This window comes from Quercus robur, chromosome 1 (assembly GCF_932294415.1).
Source record: "Quercus robur chromosome 1, dhQueRobu3.1, whole genome shotgun sequence".
Taxonomy (NCBI): Eukaryota; Viridiplantae; Streptophyta; class Magnoliopsida; order Fagales; family Fagaceae; genus Quercus; species Quercus robur.
In genome coordinates this window covers 47,690,921-47,705,658 of record NC_065534.1, presented here as the reverse complement: position 1 = coordinate 47,705,658, position 14,738 = coordinate 47,690,921, and the positions used below count along the sequence as shown (strand labels likewise).

At 39.7% G+C, this 14,738-nt stretch overlaps 1 long non-coding RNA gene across 1 annotated transcript; it reads right to left on the bottom strand.

The window, feature by feature from the left end:
* Window positions 1–11,259: 11,259 nt before the first annotated feature.
* LOC126714280 (uncharacterized) lies at window positions 11,260–14,622 on the bottom strand. Its single transcript, XR_007651574.1, has 5 exons — window positions 14,527–14,622; window positions 13,643–13,722; window positions 12,933–13,053; window positions 11,547–11,635; window positions 11,260–11,433 (listed from the first exon to the last, which is right to left on the bottom strand). It is a non-coding gene; the product is annotated as an uncharacterized LOC126714280 (long non-coding RNA).
* Window positions 14,623–14,738: the final 116 nt, after the last annotated feature.

Sequence of the window (14,738 nt, the reverse complement as noted above, 5' to 3'; positions counted from 1 at the left end):
GTCAGCAAGTGACTTTTAGAGAAACAACAATAAAAGATGAAAACTATGAGAAAAAAGGGAAGAGACCAGCCCTTGGGCAACTGTCACAGCACGAGCTCTGAGGGGCAAAAAAGAGAAATCACTAGTACCATGGAGCCCTAGAAAACACACTATAAAAGGAAGAGAAAACCCATGTTGAAAGGGGGGGGGTATTTTCAGTAGAAAGAATATCATAACAGAGTCATTAGAACTCTGTAAAATTCAAGAAAAACAGAGGAACGTCTCTCAGTATCCCAGAAACGCCACTATAGCACATACTTGGATTCAAAAGGATTCAAACTTTGCAAGTCTTAGAGGCTTGAATAGCCATCAAAGTCTGTAATTTTTGAGCTTATTTGAACCTTGTATCACGTCTTAGTGAGCACATTTGTAATCCACAATTAAGAAAAATAATGAAATATCTCATATTGATTTGAAGATTTCTAACAATTACTTTGCATATTTTTTTATTGCTTTCTTTACTGCTTCTTGCTGCTCAATACATATATTCTTGCTTGTAAAGCTGAGTCTTTTGCCCAAGCAAAGCCACTCAGATTTGAGTTCCAAATCCCACAAGTCTTGTGCAAAAGCACTAAGTCTGTGAGAATTGGGGCCAGGATCCTCGTGACTGAATCATTCTCATAAAATTCATTTACATATATGTATATGTATTAATATATATATATATATATATATAGATAAATCTTAATCTAAGAAACTAACAATTATTTGAAGATATGTGCATTGTATAGTTGTTCTTGTGTAGGACCTATAGAGGTAAAAGGAAAAGACAAAACTCCATTGCATAACAAGCATGGAGAAAGATTGTATAGTGCAGAGAACCAGAGATTATGGATTCTTACAGGCCTAATACGCCCCGGGATCCCACTACAGTACGCCCCGGGATCCCACGACAATACGCCCGGGGTACCAAGTGAAGGAATTCTTTAAAATGTTTATACGATAAAAGATAAATCTTAAATATTCTATTTCAATCTCTTTCTCATTGTGAATATTATGAACATCTATTTTACTTATTTTGTAAGAGTAAAGGGTTATTTTATGATACTAAAACACTTATAATGGTATTTTATTGCTTAGGAGGAATCGCATTTTGGCCTTGAGGAGATTTATGTGACTTGCGCATAACTTGGTTCGTAATCAGCCCCCATTTAGCTGCGGTGAACCAAGCCCAGTCCACCAAACTACAACTATTTGGCACAGGATCCTTGGGCCTGTGTGCTAAAGAAAAAAAGCACTCTCACAAAGTTCCAGGGGAAGTAGCTATGGCAGAAGAAGTCAGGGAACGGTGGGTAATGAAATTTGATGGGTCTTCTACTACCCATTCCGAAGGGGTGGGAGTATTTCTGTATCATGAACAAGACAAGGAAGTGGCATTGTCATTTAAGTTGGAATTCCCCTGTTCAAACAACATGGTGGAGTACGAGGCCTATCTAACTGGGCTTGCCACGGCGTTCGAAATGGGAGTCAAACATTTGAAAGTATTGGGAGATTCGAACTTGGTTGTCTGCCAGGCCAAAGGAAATTTTTCCTTAAAGGAGCCCAGCCTAGCCCCATACAGAGCGATGGCCCAGAGAATGGAAGAGAAATTCTCAACCTTTGAGATAGAACATGCTCCGAGAAACGAAAATCGGTTTGCGGACGCGTTAGCTATCCTGGGTTTGCAAATAATCTTCAAAGGGAATAGCATTAATATAGAAGTCAGTAAGAGGGAAGAATCCATCATTAAGGTGTTGAAGGAAAAATTCCGGGTGGAACAGGGCAAAGGGGATTGGCGAATCCCCATAAAGGAAACCTTGGTGAAGGGAGACGATGCAGCAGAATTGAAGATATTAAAAGACTATGCCTTGGTAAAAAAAGAATTGTACCGCAGGATGCCAGGTGGGGTCTTATCCAGATGCGTGGGCCAGGAGGAAGCCCAGAGAAAATTGAAAGAAATACACGATAAGACTTGCGGGTCTTGCGGGGAAGTTAGTCTTTACCGCAGACTCCAGAGGGCAGGTTTTTATTGGCCAAGCATGGGTAAAGACGCAGATCAAGTCCAAACCCAGTGTGGGACCTGCCAGCTTATGGCAAACGGGGAGGAAAGTTACGCTGTGTTCATCAACGAGGATTGGAGAAGCCCTTTCATGCAGTACCTACAGAAGGTGTCCTGCCACAAAGGCACAGTGAAAGGTACAAGCTTAAGAGGTTGGCAACACGTTACTTCTTGCACAACACGGTCCTTTTCAAAAAGGGATATGATGGAGACCCTTTGAGGTGTTTGGGCCCTGAAGAGGCTAAAGAAATGATAAAAGAAGTACATTTAGGGGAATGTGGTGAATATCAGGGGAAGAAAAAGTTTTACAGATGCCTGCTGCAGATGGGTTACTACTGGCCAACCATGAAGAAAGATGCGGCAGAATTTGTAAAGAAGTGTCACAGTTGTCAGGTACAAGCCAACTTGATTCATACCCATCCACAAGACTTGCACAGCATGGTCACCCCATGACCCTTCCATACTTGGGGGCTAGATTTGGTAGGGCCAATCAACCCGCCATCACGTGGGTACATATGGATATTGGTAGCTACAGAATATTTTACTAAGTAGGCAGAAGCAGTGCCACTCCGCAAGGCCACAGGGGGAGCAGTGGCGAACTTCATCAAAGAAAATATAATTATGAGGTTTGGGGTGCCCCACAGGATCATCAGTGACAACGGCACACCATTTGTCAACAGTGATGTAAGGAGAATGCTAGAGTTCTACCAAGTTAAGCACCACAGGTCATCACCCTATTACTCTCAAAGGAATGGGCAGGTAGAGGCAACAAACAAAATTCTCATAAAGATCATCAGCAAAATGAGCCAAGAGTATGCGGGAGGATGGGCAATGCACCTGCCAGATGCTCTCTGGGCCTACATAAAATCACCAAAGTCAGCCACAGGCTTTTCGCCCTTTTCCTTAGTCTATGGGACTGAAGTAGTTAGTCCGGCAAAAATAATGACACCGTCCCTAAGGGTCATGCAGATGCGAGAAAAAGAAAAGAAGGGAGAAGTCTTCACAGCAGAAAGGTTTGAGAACTTGGAAGAACTTGATGAAAAGAGGGAAGAAGCCCAGGAACGCAGCCAAATATACAGGCAGAAGATGACTGAAGCTGACAACAGGATGACCAAGGAAAGAGTGTTTGCGGAAGGACAACTAGTGTTAAAAGTGGCAGACTATGTCAAGCGAGGTCTGGCAGGACCATCCAAGTTTGCATCAAAATGGGAGGGACCCCTTGTAATAAGGGAAGCGCATCAAAGTGGGTATTATCGCCTAACTCAAATGGATGGCAGGGACTTGATGGATCCCATCAATGGAAAATGGCTGAAGCGTTATTTTTCTTAGAGAAGAAAGTTATATGGTTGTCCCTTTCCTTAGTTTTTTGTTTATGTTTCCTTTACTTTTTCTTTCCTCCAAGTGACTATGTCACAGAAGAAATTGTAACGTGCTTTCATGAGTATGCAATGAAAAAGTACGAAGTATTAGCATCATATCATAGCAATAGTAAAGAAAAAGTAGCAAAGTGTAGCATTATTACAAACCCAAACTGTGGCAAACACAAGCCAAGTAACTATGGCAGGAAACATATAAGTGTTCTGTGTGGCATAACAAAAACAGAGAAACAAAGAAAAAAAGAAAGGAGACTGCGCCATCATCAATGAAGTCCGGAAATGAGACTCTGATCCCCAAAATGACTAGGCCCACTAACGCCGGAAAGAAGACGCTCACGGCGACCCTCCAAGTCCGCCACCTCTTTCTTCAAAAGCTTGATACGGGCGTCTATGGCCTCAACGGCTGGCTGGACTTTCCTCATGAAAAAGGCCTGGGCAACCTCACGTAGATGATGAAGAACAAACTCCACGGCGAAACCCACACTAATGAACTCTTGAATCATAGCCCTCCACTGCAGGGTCCTCTCAGAAGAAACAGAGTCGATGAAATTATGCTCGATGTCGTTCAGCACGCATCCTAGCATTTTAAGAAATGCTCCCTAGCAGAACGACCAAGGCGAAACTCCTACATAAAGTTGCCGTGGCAGCTGTGGATCATCATTAAGTGAGAGACGCAGTCTTCAGGGACTCGAAAGCCATAAAAGTCTACATAAGGAGGACCGGAAGTCCAGAAGTCTGCCGGACCAAGGTCGTTAACCTCCGGCTGGTCAAAGCAGACAAGGAAGGATGCAGCATCATCCAGGATGGCGGCAGAACTACTACCCGCCTCAAACTGAGATGGGATAGTAGGAAGTGGACCTATCAAAAAAGGAAACACAAGGCAAAATGAAAAAAAAAAAAGAAAAAAAAAAACCATGGCACGGGAAGAGAATACTAGCAGAAATAGAAGATGAGATAGGAAGAAAAGGAAATTTGCCAAAGTTAACAAGAATGGGGGCTACGGGTGTAGCAGAAACAAGTAATGTAGGCACAGCAGAAGCAGGAGTAGTAAGTACGGCTGAAACAGGTACTGAAGGTGCGGCAAGAATAGGTGCTACGAGTGCGGCAGAAGCAGTCATTCCCATGCCTGTTGCAATTTCTGGCCCTTCAGAAGTCTCTGCAAGCGGGGAGATAAGTATGCAAGCGAAATGCAAATACAAAAAAAAAAAAAAAAAAAAAAAAAAAAAAAAAAAGAGAGAAGGGGAAGGAAGATACATACCCATGAAGTCAGGCTCGGGCGAAGCACCCCCCTCTTCATCAGAATCGGAAATTCTTTTTTTTAGCACGGGTGCATCATCAGGATCCTCAAGAATGTCATCGGATCCCTCTAAGGATAAGTTCGTATCAGGACCACCGGTAGCGGAGCCGGGAATGGAGGAAGGAGTAACAACAAGTGAGGCACCACCCTTTGCAGCCTGGGAGATAGCTGCAAAAGGGTCACTAGTCGAAATCACAAACGGCAGAACGGAAGGAGTGATCATGGGTTGAACAACGGCAGGAGGAATGACTCCCTCTGAAGGAGTGGGTCTCTCGGTAAGCAAAGGTGTAGTCACCAACCCCTTCGACATGAGTACCCTCTCTAGGTACCGGCTCGGCGGAAGGGGTGGGAGTTTTGGCAGGAGCCTTGTGTGCAGCAGTAGAAGGAGCAGGCATCGCTAATACTGCCTCGGCCCCATCGAAAAAGCCTTCCATGGGTACACTCATGGAGGCGGAAATCTCCTCGGTAGTGGGGCGATATATGGATAGAGGCTCAGGCTCCTCCTAAAAAAAAATTTTTTTTTTTGTTAAGTAAAAAACAAAAGACCCGTGGCAGAGGCGTGCAAAAAAAAAAAAAAAAAAATGAGAGAAGTGAAGAAAAGGGACTCACCTCAGATTCAGGCTCATCAAGCAAAATGGGGCGGGTAACTGATGAGTCTTCCTTATGCTTGGACTAAAAGGAAAGAGGCAGAAGAAATTAGCGAGTTAGCCGCAAGAAAATTAAGAAGTTTTGTCAAAGAAGAAAAAATGGGAGAAATAACTTACCCTCCGTTCAGTGGCAGATACGGGGTAAGGAGTAGTTTTTCTTTTGCTACCACGAGTTCTGCTAGCCAAATGAGCACCTGTAGGAGGTAGTGGTGTGGCAGGCTTGGTTTTGCCGACGGACTTGGGTTTGGCAGGCGCTTTCTTGCTCGGTACAGAGATGTTGATTACCTTAACTTTTTTCTCCCAACCAGGGGGATAGTCGCCAGCGTACCAGAACCATCCTTTCTTCTCTGCGTCCCATTCAAAGATGGCTGATCGGCTTTGTTTTCTAGCATACACCAAAATAGACTTAGAAGGAAGCAGCAGGCAAAGGTTAACTAAGACAACCATACCTAGCCTTTCAGGAGGAATAAGAGAGAAGCCACGGCTAGCCACTAACTCAGCCACAAATGTGTCTATCACTACGTGCCAGTAACCGTGCATGGGAAAAATACAGACACCCTCCCTTAGTGAACCGGGAACTGTAATGGTGTTGAAACGCTTCTTCCAAAACTCAAAGGCAGTGTGCCGTAGGAAAGGACGGACTAACGTAGGAGATTCCATGAGGAAAGAAATGTCATCGGGGATGTCTTGATCCAACCCAAACTACCTTTTCACCCGGTTGGCAGGATAGTGAACAAACCTAATGCCTTCATCAGCTAGGTAAGGCAGCCATCCGGCATTGGTAGCAGCAAGATAGGTAATCCCAGTTTCATCAAAGCTAACCAGTGGGGTAGTGGTCCCAATGATGTCAACAAACGAACCCATGACAGAATCTACACAAGTATAATCTGCACCCAAATTTCTATAGGCTCTCCAAGAGAAACCCATGCCCTCATCAAAAGATTCAACCACAGAATAGCCAATCGGCTTCAAACCAGACCAATGAAAAGCAAGCAGAAAATCGGATTCAAACCTGCCACAAAAATCGGTAATCACTCTCGGACAAGTCTGGTACTTCTCTCTGGCAAACCGAGCGGGCCTACACTTTGTCAAGTACTGAGCACAATGCTCAAACAACAGCTGCTGAAGTATGGTACAGTAAACGGAAGAGGTAACAATGTGGCAAGACCCAGCCTGACTCTCATCACTACGAAGGATATTTAATTGAACATACAAATGCCCCAGGAACATAGGGGCCAGCGGCAGGCTCACCCTAGTAGATATTTTGATAGCCAAACAAAAGTACAAAGGTTTTATGGCGTAGTGGGGGTGGGATCCAAAAACAAACTTGCAAAGCCAAAATACAATAAAGACCGCACGACGGGCAGCAACAGAAAACTTAGAGGAAGAACTCACCCAGTATGACAACTTGGCGTTTCCGGCCATCATTTTCCTCAATTCAGCCTCAATGGCCTCTTCCTCCGGAGAAAGCTCTAGGGCGGCAGGATCAGCATCGCCAAGAATGGGCAAGAACAACTGGTTAGCCACATCTTCAGGAGTCACGGTGAGTTCGCCGCACGAGAAAAAGAAGGTGTGGGTGGTGGTGCACTATCGCCGGACCAAATGACGGAGGTTATAGAGGTCCTGGAAATTCGACAAGCAACGAGATGAGACTATAGCCTTCAAGACGCCGGCTCGTTGCAACAAACCCATAAAACCCGTGTCGGAAAGTTCGCTGTCAACCCATTCCTTCCAACCTGAGGCTGTGCTGGACCCAAATTCAAAATGAAGGGGTACAGGAAGCGAGGTACCTTGGTGAATGGACAGATCGGGGATTGAAGATGCTAAAGGAGCCCAAGAGACGTCGGGGTTTCGCCGGACAAGGGCAATCAATACACAACCCGGCAGCGGCGGTACATAGTCACCAGGGATTTTTGGGAAGTGAGGATTGACTTCGTACCACGGGTCGATTAAAGGAGCGCATTCGCTGTCGGGGTCACGCTGCGTCTCTTCCTCAGCAGATCGCTCCGAATCGGAACGTTCCATCTCCTCGCCCACATCAGGAACGGCGGGAGAATCGGAAGCAACCGCCTTCCCTTTGCGGCGAGAAGAGCCTTGGCTTTTCACCGGCGACATGGTGAGGAGGCTTAGTCAGAGAAAATGGGTATGGGTGTTTGAAAAGAAGAAGGAGAGTAAGAGATAGAGAGTGTGTGTTTTGGGAAAAGAAAGAGTTTGTGATTAAAGTGTAGAAGGATTCTTCCTTAAATACCCAGGTCATTAATAACAGCACGAAAGAAGGTGACGGGTCAGCCATCAGAATGGAATGAAATTAATGAAGCGGCGGCTCTGTTTCGAAAATAACTACCAAACTGGGCAATTCGAAGAGACAACCCTGTTCGCAGCAGGAAGGAGAATATATATATATATATATATATATATATATATGTATAAGAAAGGGTCCACAGCTTAGAAAAGACCCGCGAAAAAGAGAAGAAGAAAAAAGATGAGAGAAGGGCAGAAACGCCTTTTCATTCACATATGAATCGCAGGAATATTTCATATGTTTAGGGGGCTAAATTTTGAGAGCCATTTGTAGAGGCCCAGGCAGACAGAAAAGCCCAATAATGAGGGATACAAAGAATTGACAAAATAGATAGCAAAAAACCCATTAGACCCAAGCAGCAGGAATAATGGATCACAGGCCCAACAAATAAATAAATGGGTCTTGAAGAGGTAAGGCGGGCTCAAAGAAGCCAGGAAAGAAAGAAATAGCATCCCATGGGCAGTGTATGAGGTAGAAAAGTGAGAAAGGGTCATCGCAGGCCCAAGACAATGCAAACTAAGAGAGTAAGGGGTTTATGGCAGGTCCATGAACCCTAAAGATAAGAATAAGGTTATTGGGCCGGGGAAGCCCAATGAAGTTAGTAAAAAGCCCATGAGAGTGTGGAATTAGCAAACGGGCCGAGAAAACCCAAAGAAAGCAATTGGGCCGTGGATGCCCAAAGGAAAGCCCAAAGGGACATAGGAGCCCGTGAGTAAAAGCAAAATAGTGCCCATGACAGGCCACTGAGAAAAGGGATAAACGGCTGGCCCAAAAAGAGGTACAGCAGGATTAAGTTATTACAGCAGGAATAACAGTTCAACATTGCAGGAAATAAAGAAAATCAAGAATGGGCCAAAGAAATGTAAGGCCCATCATCATACAAAGCCCAGCTCCTGAATGGAGTGGGAAACCAAAGAAAAGCCCGCATGAAAGGTCAGAAAACACAGACGGAGAGTCTCCAGATTACGGTAAACGCATGGGCAGCAGGCAGACTCTTGGACATATCTGAAAGGAAAGCACGCATAAGGCCTAGGCACCACCAGCTTGTACCCAGCCAATATAGGACGTGGTGGGGCCATGCGCCAGAGGTAAGAGGTAAAGGGGGTATGGTTTGGTGGTGGGGAGAGGAGAAAAGATCTATTTTGCAGCTCCTGCCTAAGCCCTTTTGGGACGTACGTCCTGCTGGGATGGCAGACCACCCAAAAGAAGCAAGTTTGAGAGGGAACCATTGGGTGCATGCCTTGAGAGTAGAGAGAGAAAGCATTTATACCGTGGCAGGAAGAAGTGTTACGGTATACAGAGGAACGAAACAAACCTGCTTCTATCTGGCAAGGGTGGATGTCGCACAGACCTGGTGGTCAGCAAGTACGCCTAGACTAGACAAAGGCGGTTAAGGGGCAAAACGGTAAAACATTGGTCATGGCAGGCACTATAAAAGGGCCCTTGCCATGCCCTGAAAAGGGGATCGAAAAACAGAGCATTTTTGTGGAGTAGAAAGAAAAACAAAGTAAAAAGAAGATAAAAAAGATAAGAAAGAAAACAGAGAAGAAAAGAGAGAAAATTAAGGAAGAAGAAGAGGTAATACAGTGGGCATGCACCGGTAGATCGGTTTCCCTCTCTCCCTCTTCAAATCTTGCTCTTTTCCAAAAACGTAAACACGGACTCCTTTTTGGGCAATAACCATTCAGGTCCGACTCCCTCAAAGTCATTAATTCCCATGGCAGGATTCTTTTCCTGGGGGATTATTTGCATTGAGAAGAGGCGTTCTCCCCTCTTTGGCTTTGTTTCGGTAGACTAAGCTTAAAACTTGTTTTTATGCCCAGTTGATTAGTTCGTATTATTTTCTTTACTTTCTCTGTGATTGACATCATCATGACTGTAATCATGCTTTATAAGTAAGGATTACATAGCCATTTATTTAAATAGTCAGATATTCTGTTTTGGTTATTATTATTATATCTACCTGCCGTAACTCGTCTGCAACAGTTCTGCTTGCCGCAAGTTTACTCCTGGCAGACAAGGCATAAGTTTGTGCACAAATAGGCCCAAGTTGAGTTACAATTGAACCGGCCCCAACTCCCTTACTCAGAAATATTCGGGCCCATCACCGCAGGAGACAGCCCAGCCCAATACACCATACACAAAAAAGGCCCCTACACTGTGTGTGTGTGTGTTTTTTTTTGTGAAAATTTGAGTGAGTATGAAGGATTTCAACATTGGCGGGGGTTTATATTTGTTGAAATTTTTGTTATAGAATTTTAGTTGAAATAGAATTTTCAAGCTCTTGAAACATATATATAATAGAGTTTTACTTAAACTAAATTATTGTAACACTTGATAAGATAATTACACGTGGAAGAGAATTAATAAACACATAACATATTAAACCTAAAATAAAAAGAAAAACCCATCAAAAAAAAAAAGAAAAAAGAAAAAGAAAATATCTACCACTGAAATTCTACCACTACTGTGAAACTTTTCAGTTTTGACCTTGCTGAGAGTATGCTTACGTGCTCGCATCTCAGTGGCCAAATTATTCAATAATTGAGTTTTTAGCCTTTATCATTTTATCTTTGTATTCTATGCTATTCTTCCGAATATTTTTTACTAACATAATACGTGAAAGTTTCTCCAAATATATATATATATATATAATACGTGAAAAAAATACTTTAATAAAAAAAGTAGGGGTTTATATTTGTTGAAATTTTTGTTATAGAATTTTAGTTGAAGTAGAATTTTTGAGCGAATTTTTAACCTCTTAAAACATATATCTAATAGAGTTTTACTTCAACTAAATTATTGTAATACTTGATAGATATTTACACGTTGAAGAGAAATAATAAATATATAAGATATAAAACCTAAAATAAAAAGAATCTAAAAAAAAAAAAAATAATGGTGACATGAAAAATGATAGGTGCTCCTGAGCTTCGGTTTTATATATATAACTAATCGCTAACCCGTGCGATGCACGGGATAGTTAAATAAAAAAAAAAAATTTATTTTGCTATTGTAACTTGGCTATAAAAAAATATTATGGTGATGATTTCACACAATGCTCAATTGCAATTAAATCTACTATTCATCACCAATATAATCTATGTTATCTTGCACATTTGTTTGCATAACAAACAGGTTGTTTTCATCTTTTTAATAAAACAATTTATGATAGAGGAAAGAGATAAACTGTTCCATTGCAGGATGCATGATGAATGTCAACTTTCCCAACTTGTTTAGTGTAAAATGATGTTCTCTTTCCTCTTCTTTTGCACTGCACTATATTTGGATAGTGTTCAGCACAAAGGATTGTGCAGAACTTCTCGTAATCACAGATGTTTTGGTTGTAAACCTATGCACATGTCATAAAGAGTAAATCCTACTTTGGATAGATATATTATACAATTATTCAAATGGTTAAATTAAGTAGGAAATAAAGAAGAAAAGTTGCAGCAGCCACAAACTCAATTAGATTTCTCTTGAATAAAATGGCGTTATAAAGTGTTATAAAAAATGAAAAAAAAATTGAGAAAGGAATTAGGAATACTTACACTTGAAAATAGAAAAATTGAAAATCTATAAATTCAATGCTTGATAATAGATCTACATATTGCATTCTCATATCCTACATATTGCTTGATAATTAAAAAGTTTTCCCAATAGAACGCTCTTTCCTTTCCATTATGCTTTGCATATTTTCATCCTTACCAAGTTTAAGAAAAGCTTCGTGGTCACTGCATAAAGAATATATGCACAAGTTTTAAATTAGTAATAGAATTAAGGTTAACCATTAAAAAAACCTGCAATGCCATAAAAAGGATTAGTAAGGATCAGCTTAATAATCAACCTGCAAGAATCACCAGTAAAGGATCTTCTTCATCAGCTTCCTCTTTCCAATTACTGGTAGCATAAATGGGTCACTATGTGCAAGAAAATCTGCAATTGTTAAGGCTGGATTGAGGCATTAAAAGATAGAATACATAAGAAGCATCTTTCCAATATTTGGGTCCTAATGGTACAATGCAAAGATGGTGACCTGTTACACAAAATGTTTTTTTTTTAATTATTATTATTATAGTGAACATCCTAAAGCTGTTAACCAATATAGAAACTTGTATCCAATGGTATATACCTAGTGGGTTAAATGCCTCTATATCATCTAGAGACCAATTGTGTTAAAGCATTTTGAATCACAAAAGCATCTGATGGCTAAAGTGCTTTTGCCAAAAATGATCAAATAGTTCTAAGCAACAAACTTTTAATATGCAATCATAGTTCTTGTAAATCTGACAATCTTAGGTAACTGATACTGAATCAATGGATTATGGATCATCTTTGCATACAATCTATAATAAATATACAACAAAAAAAGGAAGAAAGAAAAGCATTTAAATTAATCAATAAACAAATTAGGCTAACTAAGTTGGAGAAACATGTTTCATAGAAAGAGAATCTTGTATTTGCTAATTAACCTTTCATGGTGCTACCTCAATACACAACAAAGATACAAAATTTTCATTGATCTAAATGCTCAAAGAAATATAGAGAGTTGAGAACTATTATTTCATTTAATTATATGTGTCTCAAATTACTTCGTTTCTATAAGGTTTTGATCTTCACTACTTACATCAACAGAAGAATTGCTTAGCATGAACCACCATTAAATTTTGGCTTCAAAAAGATTTATATGCTTATATAATAGTGGCTGTGAACATTAGAAAGTGCTGACTATTATAATAGTGCATTCTTTTGCTTCCTTCTACTTCTCTAGTTCCATCAATAGACTCAATCTCTATTTCATGCAATTCAGCCTCAACATTGCAAAACATTACTGTGTCTACATATTTGTAAATGTTATTTGCAAGCATATAAATGTTCAACTTGTAGTATATTTATAAAGGTTCTTCCTCTTTGACCATTTTTTATGTTCTCAATAATAATGTAATACTGAAATGGTTACTTTAACTTAACTAAAAATTTTCTCAAATTTGAAACACATACACAAACCAAAATTCAATAATACATATAATTATTGAAGTATATGGATTATGGTTAATAAATGCGGGGACATGTTTGTTTTAGTAACCTTTTCAATTAGGCGTCACATTGTTTGTTCCACAGACTGACACAATGACAAAAGCCAAACTCTTATCCAACCCATATGCACAAAAAATATAAGGTAAATATTCGATTTTCCTTGATATATATTTTCTAGGGATTTCTGTCAACTTACTTGGTAAATCTGCGGTACATGATGAGAGGTATAAGTTCAGTAGAAGATTGTTCTTGAGGGCGTATTTGCCTTCTTTTGTAAGTGGGATTGTAGATGTTTTCGATTTTGCCCTTCTATCAACCTTAATCAAAACCAATAACCCAAATAATCAAGGGTGTTACTGGATGAGCGGATAACAAACCAAACAAATTGGCTCATATATCAATTATCAATAACACACCCAAAATGATAAAAATGTAAATAGATTAAAATGTTAGATTGCAAAAGAACTTAACTGTTTATTTTCAATTCAGTCAAAGAATTAGACAAACAAACAAAAAGAGAAGAAAGATATAATAATTGTTTCCAAAGTTTTCAAGGGCTTTAGCTAAGTCCTCATACTTATACTCCATCTCCACCTTTGCAATATCTTTTAAATTAAAGCATGGACACAATAAAAATGAGTGAAAAAGATCATAATTTTTTGTAAAAATTCAAAAATTTGGAAATTTAGATTCAGATTATGTAATAAGAATAAAATAGTAAGGTATTTTATTTTAAAGGTGCTGTCTAACACAGAACAGATTGGATTGCTGAGTTGTTTTTTCTCTCTTTCCCACTAACAAAAGTAAAGTATTGTTTATGAGAAAAGTTTGAGTTGAAGCCAAGAGAAGAATATTTATAGATACAAAATATTATGGGCAATTCATATGCAGTGGAAGAGATTGTACCTGTCAAAGTCTCTGTTTCAACACCTCTATAAAAAACATCCATTGGGTTTGAAGTTGACCCTTGGGAGCCTGACCAAACTCTGCAGTATTGATTAAAATCTTATTACAATTCTAAATCTTTAGGCAATCATTATTACTTATACAATATCAATTAATCCAATACAACAACTATTTTGAAGTATCTATGCTTCCTATTTTGAAGTATCTTTGAAACCTATTATTTGAATTATTTTTCAATGCAATAGCAAAAGTTTGAAAAAAGAATAAAAAATATTATAGTATGGAAGGGTAAAAGTTAAATGTAGAAAGATGGATAGGACCGACAAATCTTTCCCATATAAATAAGACATGGGCAAATACACCATTCGGCAATGACACCACATCCTTCCTATTAACCAAAAAAGATGGAAAATCATACCCAAGAAATTGAGGACAAAGCCATGCTACTGCAATTAGCAACCCCCTTAGTTGATATGAAAGAGAGAGCAATAATTTTGATTGAATTTGCTAAAATATGAAAGAGAGAGCAATGCGGCCAATAATTGAAATTAGCAAACTCCACTACTGGTTCCAAACCCATCAATCTATGCTAATCATTCAAAAGAAACTCTCCTAAACGTAACCCTAAATCATACTTAACAGCCAAAAACAATAGAACAAAATTAAAAACTTACTGGTAATGTTTTCGGAGAAGTTTTGGTCTAATTATAAAGTCCCTGAGATTTTTCTCTCCCTCTCTGACTCTTTCTGCCCCTTATTAAGGCTCTCAATGAACAATAATAATGTAAGGCTCTTTTGGTTTTTTTAAAAAACCACAAATTTACTCCAAATAAAGAGAATAGGTAAGGGGGAAAACATAAAATAAAAATAAAAACATCACTAACCATTCTTTAAAATGGCAAGAGACGAAGCCCATGTAGAATTTGATCTTCTATAGGGTTTCCTTAGGTTCAACGAAGCCAACATCGAATTTGATAGCAAACCCTAATCTTAGAAAATATATAAACAAATTAGAATCTTTACCACTTCCTAATGTTTCCAACGAATACATAGATTCAAGTCCCCCTCCCCCACCTAAGATGTATCAAAATTATAA